The 9,577-nt window shown below is 44.6% G+C and overlaps 1 pseudogene across 1 annotated transcript; it reads right to left on the bottom strand.

Moving 5' to 3' along the window:
- Positions 1-3,199: 3,199 nt before the first annotated feature.
- LOC306652034 (RAB6A-GEF complex partner protein 2-like) lies at positions 3,200-8,846 on the bottom strand (annotated as a pseudogene). The gene is made up of 2 exons: positions 8,681-8,846; positions 3,200-8,589 (listed from the first exon to the last, which is right to left on the bottom strand). The product of its transcript is annotated as an RAB6A-GEF complex partner protein 2-like (transcript).
- Positions 8,847-9,577: the final 731 nt, after the last annotated feature.

Consider the following 9,577-nt stretch of genomic DNA (forward strand, 5'->3'; position numbering starts at 1 on the left):
CAATCAACAAATGAGCTAAGGAAATGAACAGACACTTCACAGAAGATCTACAAACAATCAACAGATATATGAAAAAATGTTCAACATCTCTAGTAATAAGAGAAATGCAAATCAAAACTACCCTAAGATTCCATCTCACCCCAATTAGAATGGAGATTATCAAGAATATAAGCAACAACAGGTGTTGGCTAGGATGTGGGGAAAAAGGTATACTCATACATTGCTGGTGGAGTTGCAAATTAGTGCAGCCACTCTGGAAAGCAGTATGGAGATTCCTCAGAAAGCTTGGGATAGAACCACCATTTGACCTAGCTCTCCCACTCCTTGGCCTATACCCAAAGGACTTAAAATCAGCACGCTACAGAGATATAGCCACATCAATGTTCATACCTGCTCAATTCACCATAGCCAGATTGTGGAACCAACCTAGATGTCCTTCAATTGATGAATGGATAAAGAAACTGTGGCATATATATATATAAAATGGAATGTTATTCCGCCATAAAGAATGATAAAATTATGGCATTTCAGGCAAATGGATGAAATTGGAGAATATCATGCTAAGTGAGATAAGCCAATTTCAAAAACCTAAAGGACAAATGATCTCGCTGATAAGCGGATAAGGACATATAATGGGGGGTGGGAGGGGTTAGTGTTAGGGTTATGGTAGGTTTAGGGTTAGGGTTATGGAGGGTGGTAAGAATGGAGGAAGGAAGGACTGTATAGAGGGAAAAGAAGGGTGGGAGGGGTGGGGGGAAGGGAAAAAATAACAGAATGAATCAACAACATTACCCTATGTAAATTTATGATTACACAATTGGTACACCTTGAATCCATGTACAAATAGAGAAACAACATGTATCCCATTTGTTTACAATAAAAAAATAAACTTTAGGTTAGATATTCCTACAATTATTTTAATATTATTTTCAGTTAGATATTTCTACAATTGCTAATTGCAATCATTATACCTGTTGGTGGGATTTTCATGTGGGTTTTCTTTCACTGAATATTTTAAAAATATTGTAGGACACCTGGGTTATAGGCTCAGATGATTGTGAGACTGAGGACACTGAGTGTGCTTAAAGTCAGTAGGTCAAGACCAGTCTGTGAAATACATAAAAAGCATATCTAGAAGATGGTACCAACTCTATCATGACACTTGAGTAAATTGACTAATTCATAAATATTTGTTTTTCTTATTCCATCCCCTCTACCCAAAATGTGGTTATTTCTAAAATAAGAAATCACACAATGTATTATCATACATTCTTTAATTTATCCATTTGCTATAAAAAGAATACTGTTTTATGAGAGAACACTCTCTCCTGAAATTTAGATGAAGAGATCCTAATAAAAGAAAGGAGAAAAAATGTAAAAGTCAAGATAAAAAGTAATAGAAAAGGAACAAGGCATTCTTTTGATGATCCTGAAATGGGATCATTCAGTTGGGACAATGAGAATGATGTACAGTTATTGTTGAAACCTTACTATTTGGATGAAGAGATAATAAATAGTGTGATGTTTCTTGTCTTCAAGGAAATTTTAAAAATTTTCCATGAAATTTCCTTTTACTTTGAGTTAATGAACTTTTGAGTTATTGTATGCATTGAACTTGTTGACACCTCATGTGCCTTCAAGTGGTGTTCTGAGGTATAGGTATAGTAAAATTACTCCTTAATGATCTCAATTATACAGGCACAGAAGGGGAAACATCTGTAATTGCAGATATTTGAGAGGCTGTGGCAGGCCAAGGGAAGTTTTCCGGCCAGTCAGGTCACTTTACAGAGAACACTCTCCAAATAAAAAGGCCTGGGAATTAAATGCTATAGTTCTTGCCAAAGATACACAAAGTCCCTGAGTACAGTACTCAGACCCACAAACAACAAAACTTTAAAAAATTAGTATTCACTTAAAGTAAGCTTAAATTGAAATATATTGGGAAAATGAATATATACCATTGCTTTTTGTTTGGATAGCTTGTTACACATTCTAACGGCTGTAAGTAGTTTAATTAACTCTGCATTTTTCAGCAGAGTCACATTTTGACATGTCATCATCCAAAAAGCAGGACAGGCTTGATGGCACTGAAACTAATCAGCAGCCGGTATGTAGATACGTCAAGATAAATTACTGCTTTATTTCTCTTTTCCTTGCTTCAGAAGGTAAATTGCTCCAAATGAAATGACTTTATAGACAACTCATTTGGGTACATATATGAAATTAAATTTTTAAGCCTAAAAGTACTTAAATGATTTTGAATGACAATAGCTTTAGAAATCATGGCAGCTTAAATGTAAACTGTATCATAGCAATTCTTAAAATATCCTGCTCTTTTATCTGTGTGGCATCCTTAAGTGATGAGGAATAAATTCTAGACTTAGGAATAACTAGTTGAAACAATGAAGATACATAACTTCACTGTTCACTGTACACATTTAAGTTAAAAGACCATCATTCCAAAAGGCTTGAAATGTTCATTTCACATTCTCTCTCATTCATGCAGAGGTTAAAATTTCCGTAGAGGAAAAAGAGGGGTGGGGAGGGGAAGAAGGGAAGGAAAAATAAAGAGAATGAGACAAACATCATCACCCTATGTACATGTATGATTACACAAATGGTGTGACTCTACTTTGTGTACAACCAGAAAAACAGTAGTTGTACCCCATTTGTATACAATGAATCAAAAAAAAAACTTTTATTCTTCCTTGACTGCAGTGTCTAGCTGATACAGATAATAGGCTCAAATTAGACACAAAACTGCCTGTAAACAGAATCAGAATCTTTCAGGATGGGTCCTTTGCTGTTAGGGCACAAACAATAACTTTCCAGTTTATTTACTTTTCCATTCATGGAATCAAGAGAAACAATAGATATTCTAATCATTCTGCTAGTGGATATTAGAGTAGAGCACATGAGTGCAGAGGCTGGGAAAGCATGGAAGTTTGGATGTGTCCTCTTCCTCTTTTTTTCTTGTGTGGACTGCTAATGTTTTGCATGCATTTGAATAGGTTTCTTTTCCACTGTTATGTGTGTCCTTTGATTGTGCAGGTTTATTTGGGATGTGTCTGTGCAGGGTGTATACCTCTACATCAAGTCAGCAACTGAATGTGTCAAATGTGTTTGATTCACTCACCAGCATCTCTCTTTTTTTTTTTTTTCAATTTCTCAATTTTATTTAAAATTCTTTATTTTAAAAATTCAACAAAATTACTTAATCCTGATAGATGTACTCATGCAATTTCAAATGGCTATAAAAATGAGATTAGTATTCAATTTCTTTGGCAAAAACTAAATGGCAGAGAGTAATGCTAGACACATAATTTTGCATTTCAGCCACCTCTTTCTGACACAGAGCAATGATGGTTTTGTTTTACCTAGGAGACCAACTGGCTTTCTTCATCTGGGTACTGAAAGCCTTCAATGACCAAACCACAACTGTTACCTATCTTCCCCTGTCCACACAGGCCTCTGGACCTCATCTCTGGAACTGGCCAGTTCCACCTCTCATCTAATGAGGATCTTTCCTTGCACTGAGTCTCTCAGTTCTCCAAGGCTCAAGCTGGAGTTTCCTTCTTGGTACTCCAGTCAACAGGGTTCCTCTTCCTTTTCTACCACCTCATGACTCCCGGTTTGCCCAGGATCCCCCTCTCTCTCTATGTGAACTTTCTGGGGCCACCTCCCTGCACATAAAGTTCTCCCAGGGGCTCTGATCCCATAAAACTCCCTTCAGTCACAGGGTATTCCTTGTACTTTGCAGTTCACCCTTGTACCAACAGGACACAGTCCCTTCAGATACCCCTCCCCCGTAACTCTCTGGGCTTTTCCAAGATCCTTCTGGGGTTTGGGGGCCCCCGAATCTCCATGTGCCCCATCCCCAAAGGCCGTTGCTCTCTCTCCCTCCTGGTCGAGGAGTTGGTGGCTCCTATCCGGCTGCAGGCTGATGGGGGTCGGCAGTGACTCACTGAAGGCCGGGTAGCCGAGAAGGGGCCGGAATGCGCTCACTTCCTCACCCAGCGCACGCACCTGCCCGCTCCGCTGGAGCGCTGCCGGGTTGGGCCTCCGGCGGATGTTTTCCTTGTCCCTGCACAGACAGTGCCCGCCAACCACCAAGCCCCACACCACTATGCTCCAAACGGCCATTCCCCTGGGACTCAAGAGGGCTGGACCCCAAACACTGACAGCCCCTACACATGGACACACTAAAAGGAATGCGTACATGACCCCATTAACTTGTGGTAGAGGAATCCTAGCTCACCAAGCTCTTTCCAAAAGCCCCCATTCCTACCCCTACATACTGACTGCATGTCCATTCCAGGCAACTAACCCTCACTGTCCCCATAACCTCACACACCGATGACCAGTGGGCCCCTTCATATTCCAGCGTCACCACCTCCACCTCCATGCTCTCTAGCTCCCCACTCACGTCCACCCCCTATTCAGTTGGCCCCAGGATGAAGAAGGTAGTCTATGGCTCAGCTTCCTGGATATTGGCTGGACAGCCCACACTCACCAAAAAAAAAAAAAAAAAAAAAAAAAAAAAAAGAATCAAAGATACTGACCATTGACAAGATTTCTGGGCCTTTGTGCCAGATAGGGCTTCTAATTCCCGGGCTACAACCAAGTGAGCTGTCCAAGGCCATGGCATCCCCCACACCAGCCTACCTCAGGGTACCCTGCTGCAATTTCGAGTTTTCCTTTCTTTGCGTGGCACTTCCCTGGGGAAAGAGTATCTTGGAAGAGGACTTCTAGGAGTTTGAAGTACACTGAAAGTCGTTTCTGAATGAAGAGGTGACAGGGTGGTCCTCTGGAAAAGTTTGCCAGAAGTAGTTCTATCTATAGGTGACAGAATAAGTCTTGAAGTAAATGGGAGATTTAGAAGGGAAAATGGTAAAAAAAAAAAAAAAAGGTAGTGATCAGCCCCATGAGTGGGAGGGGAATAGCTGGAACATGGGCCTTCGAAGTGTGGAAAAGTTCAAAGAAATCAGTTTGACCAGGGCCTTTAGTACCCAAAAGGCTAAGATTAAAGTGGTCAGAAGGGCGAAATTGAGCGGCCACATGAGTGGGGATGGGAAGAAATGGATCAAATGCTAATAAAACAAAGCAGGAGCCCCAAAGTTAGCTGGGAAGAAATGAGAAAGGATACCTCCTCTGAGGGTAGATGTGAGGGTACTCAGAAGAAGAAAAAGCAGGTTTATCAGCAACATTGTTTTTCAGCCAGACATTTGGAATTCAATACTAGGACCAAAATCAAAATATTTCTGGATGCATATTTTAGAAGGAGGTGAAGGGATGACGTGGAGCATGAGTATGAAAGGGACAGAAGTTGGCCATGAGAGCAGTCCTCAACAGACGCCCTCAAGCTGTGCAGAGATGCTCAATGTCATTCAGAGACAAGAATGTCACCCATTTTGTCTGTGAGCTTTAGTACCAATACAGTAGCTATGTGCCAGAGACAGTGCTAAGAGCATTCCCTACACTACTGCATAACAACTCTATGATGTGGTGTTACTATCCCTGACTTATAGATGAGGAAATAGGCTGAGAGAGAGATGAAGGAACCTGCCCAAAGTCACATAGCTAGTAAGTGGAGTCAGGATCTGAATCCCAGTAGCCTGTCTCTACAACCTGTACTTTCAATCACCCACCAAAGTCCTTTGGAACCTGCTGAAAACTCAAAGGAGGTGCAAAAGGATAAATTCCTGAAGCCTCATTCCACCCTGAAGAAAGATGGGGCATCCCTGTAAAACAGGTGATTCAAGTTTAGGGTGCTTAGAGAAGATACTCTTGTTTGACAGGGGGACAGAAGTATCCCCAGACATGAGGCAGTTTTGCAGGTGCTTTATGTTTGAGGGTGATAAAAAATGGATAGTTCATCTCTGGGATGCCTGGGGAAAGAAAACACCCCTCACCTCTGTCATCTCTAAGGGGCAGCCCTGTTTCTTGAATGTATCAAAGAAAACCTGCCCCAAGATCTGAAGGAAACAGGCTCTCCACTCCAGGTGCCTGTTTGCTCTCCTGGAGCCTCTGGCTGTTGCACCCTGCTGCAGCTCCTTGGTGTGGCGAAGGCACAGGATTAGCCATCCCCAGGAAATGCTTCCCTCCGGTTCAGGCAGGGATCCCAGCACACACACTCCTGGTGGTGGTAGTGGAGGGTGGGGTGGGGGAAGGTGGAATGTTTCCTCTCTCCAGTTCAGGGAGGAGATCTGGGGACCACCTGGGGCCCTCATCCCTCCCACCTCCTTGCTTGGGGAACTGCCCAGTCCAGTGCCCCTTCCACGGCCACCTCCCTCCCTCTAGCTGTGCTGGGGCATGAATCAGCTCTCACAGCTTGTTAAAGCTGAACCTCTTGTTTTCATGCCCTCACCTCAGGAAACAGAGTTACAGCCTTTCCAGCTCTACTCAGCAGTGGACCAGGGTCCTCACTTTATAAACATCCCAGCCTGGAGAGCAGAGGGCAAGGAGATGGTGTGAGAAAGGAGTCCAGGGAAAAAGAGAAAAACTAAGGCTCAAGGAGCGAAGCAAAGCAAAGCCAAGAGGACAAGTATCCTGAACAGAAGAGGCCAAGAAGGATCCAAGAGGGCTGTGCTGCAAGAATGGCCCTGAGGCTGCTCTGGGCTGTACAGACCAAGGGGATCCTGGGAGGCTGGGGGATCATCTGCTTGGTGATGTCTCTACTCTTGTAGCACCCAGGAGTCCACAGCAAGTGTTACTTCCAAGCTCAAGGTAAAGTGGGATGAGACATGAGTAAAGCAAAGAATAAGGAACAGGTTTGGGGGTGATGATGAGGGCTGTAGAGATGATCCTAAATCAAAATACTTAGATTCCTTTCAGCTGTGAAACAGAAAAGAAAGATTAAATATGGGGCTCACGGACTCTCTCCAACCTCAGACCAGAAGAGACCGAGTGCTACCACCACTCCCATGCCTACTAACATTTCTCACTTTTCCCTAGCCCCCTGTCACTATGAGGGGAAATATTTCACCTTAGGTGAGTCTTGGCTCCGAAAGGACTGTTTCCATTGCACCTGCCTGCATCCTGTCGGTGTGGGCTGCTGTGACACATGAGTAACCAAGAATGGCCAGAGGGAATGCCTCTGATGTGAATGACTGAGGGATGGCCAGGCAGTGACTAGATTGCTGCGAGGTAAGAATAAATAGAAGAGCAGTATGAGACTGGTCAGACCTGAAGGTACTTAGGAAAATGAGAACGATAAAGCTTCAAGCCACAAAGCGAGGGAGGTGGAAGCAGATCTAGAAAGAAAATACTCCTGCTACATAACCAAAAAGTTCTTGTACGGTAGGGAGAGCTTAGGTAGAAGGACTAGGGAACACTAAAGGAGGATAGGGGAAGACAGCAGCAGTGAGAAAGAACGGGGGACCGTGAAGGTGGGCTTTCACTGTGAGCTCTTTCCCCATCCCTAGGTCTCAGCACCCCATCGACTTCCCTGCTGAGTGTGAGGTACATCAAGAGGCAGGAACCTGCCACTTCCCCCTGGTGCAAAAATATGACCCTCGGCTGCCCTGTAAAGGGGAAGGACATGACCTAGAGTGGGGCTCAGCTAACACCCCTGTTCCTGGGTCTCCTGCTCCTCACTCTAGCTAAACTCAACTGATCACCTGTCTGCAGACTGCTCACTGCTGTTGCCACTTCCAGGGAAACCACTAGCAGCTGCCAATTTATTCTGAATAAATAAATTAATGCTACAGCTGAAAGTCTGCCTCTCTTTGTCTCTCTCTCTCTCTTTTTTTTTTTTTTTTTTTTTCCCCAGTGCTGGGATTGAACCCAGGGCTTACACATGCTAGACAAATGCTCTACCACTGGGCTACACTCCCAGCCCAGCCTGTTTCACACTGTCTATGCCATTTGGTTCCAGGTGGAAAAAGTGGATTCCAACTAGAGTCCACATGCTAAGTTCTCGGAATCTTGAAGAAATTAGTGTCATGGTGAGCAGATGAGCCAGTTTCAGATGGTTATGGTGCTGGTGCTGGGGCCTGGAGCAGCATATGAGGCCAGGGTGGGGCTTGTAGGCAGCACCTTGATGGGGAGGTCCCAGCTGAAGGTGTCTACGGGCACTTGCTCAGGACCTGTCCAGGTGGCAGATTCAGGTTGTTCCACAGGGGGCAAGAGTACCAATCCTGGTTCTTGGGATGTTACAAATTCAAAATGCAATCGCCACTTCAGGGACACAATGGCAGTGCAGAAGCCAGGGGTAGAGCTGAGAGGGATGGGGAGAGAGAAGCTGGTTCTGGTGGTATGTAAGCAGGACTCCTGGTGCCGGGCATGAGTCACATGGGACACAGAGGGAGCACCCCCTGTTCCCCGGCATCGCTGGTACTCAGGCTGTACACGCTCCTCAGTCTGTAAGCTTACTGAAAACTGCAAACAAGGCTACAGTGCCTTCCCCTAAGTTTAAGGTTCCCACCACATCCTCGCCAAGTCTGTACACAGATTTGAAGATGCCAAATGTCCCAACTTTCCCTCCGCCGTCACTGATATTGTATAGATATGATTTGGACTCTCCAGGGTCTAGCCTCAGGTCACAAAATAGAATTTTTTTGGTGGAGTAGAAAGAATACACTGACCTCTCTCACCTCGGTGTGGCAGAAAGACAGTCTGGCTGTCAGGCTGGACATCTGGCTGACTAGAGTCAGGGGAGGCAGTGCTACTCGACTCTCACTGGCATGGAACTGGCAGTGGATCTGGGCACTAGCCCAAGCCAGAGCCTCACTGGATGCAGAAGTAGCTGTAGGGCGTAGGGGATTGGTGACGGTTACCACACACTCTAGTGCCTTCCCCGCCAGAAATACAGGACCGCGGCTCAACTCAACTACCACTTCAATCATGGCAGATCTAGATTCGGATCTCCCCGGGCCCCTGCGGGACCGGGCCAGGTACGCGGCGGCGTCCGCGGCGTAGGTGGCGCGGCAGAGGCGGGACTTCCTTTCAGATCTCCCCCGCTCGGATCTGGGAGCCCCTTCCGGCCGGAAGCACCCTGCTGTCTCGACCGGAAGGAGCTCGGGTACTCCGGGCACCGTGAGTCACCTTCCCACGGGCTGGCACCTGGGCGCTGGCGCGGGCGCTGCCCCGGACCCCGAGGGCCAGACCCGCGCTCAATCCTGGGGTCCTGGTGCCGCGGCCTGGGGGCCTCACCAGCATCTCTTTAAGGAACAGTAATCTAAGCTTAAATCAAAACATGTTTCTCCTGTAAATTAAAAAAAAAAAAAAAAAAAAATATATATATATATATGTGTGTGTGTGTATATATCTATATATATACACATATATATATATTTAATGATCTCTAAAACACCACAAACTGAAGAGAAGGAGTAGGGAATAATGTAAAACTGACTGAAAATATAGGCCTGGGTGAAAATAAAATTGATCAGAAAGTATTTTAAAAACAGACGAAAAGAAAATTGGTTTGAGTAAAGAGATGAAAGAGTGGATGAGGAAAACATGGAATTAAAAGAGAAAAGGAAAGTTTGAAAATGAGAATAAGAAAGGAATCCAGGGAACAAATACAAGAAATGAATTAAATTATCTCAGAAAATCAAATAGAAAGTGAAAAAAA

The sequence above is a fragment of the Sciurus vulgaris genome, assembly GCF_902686455.1.
Source record: "Sciurus vulgaris genome assembly, chromosome: Y".
Lineage (NCBI taxonomy): Eukaryota > Metazoa > Chordata > Mammalia > Rodentia > Sciuridae > Sciurus > Sciurus vulgaris.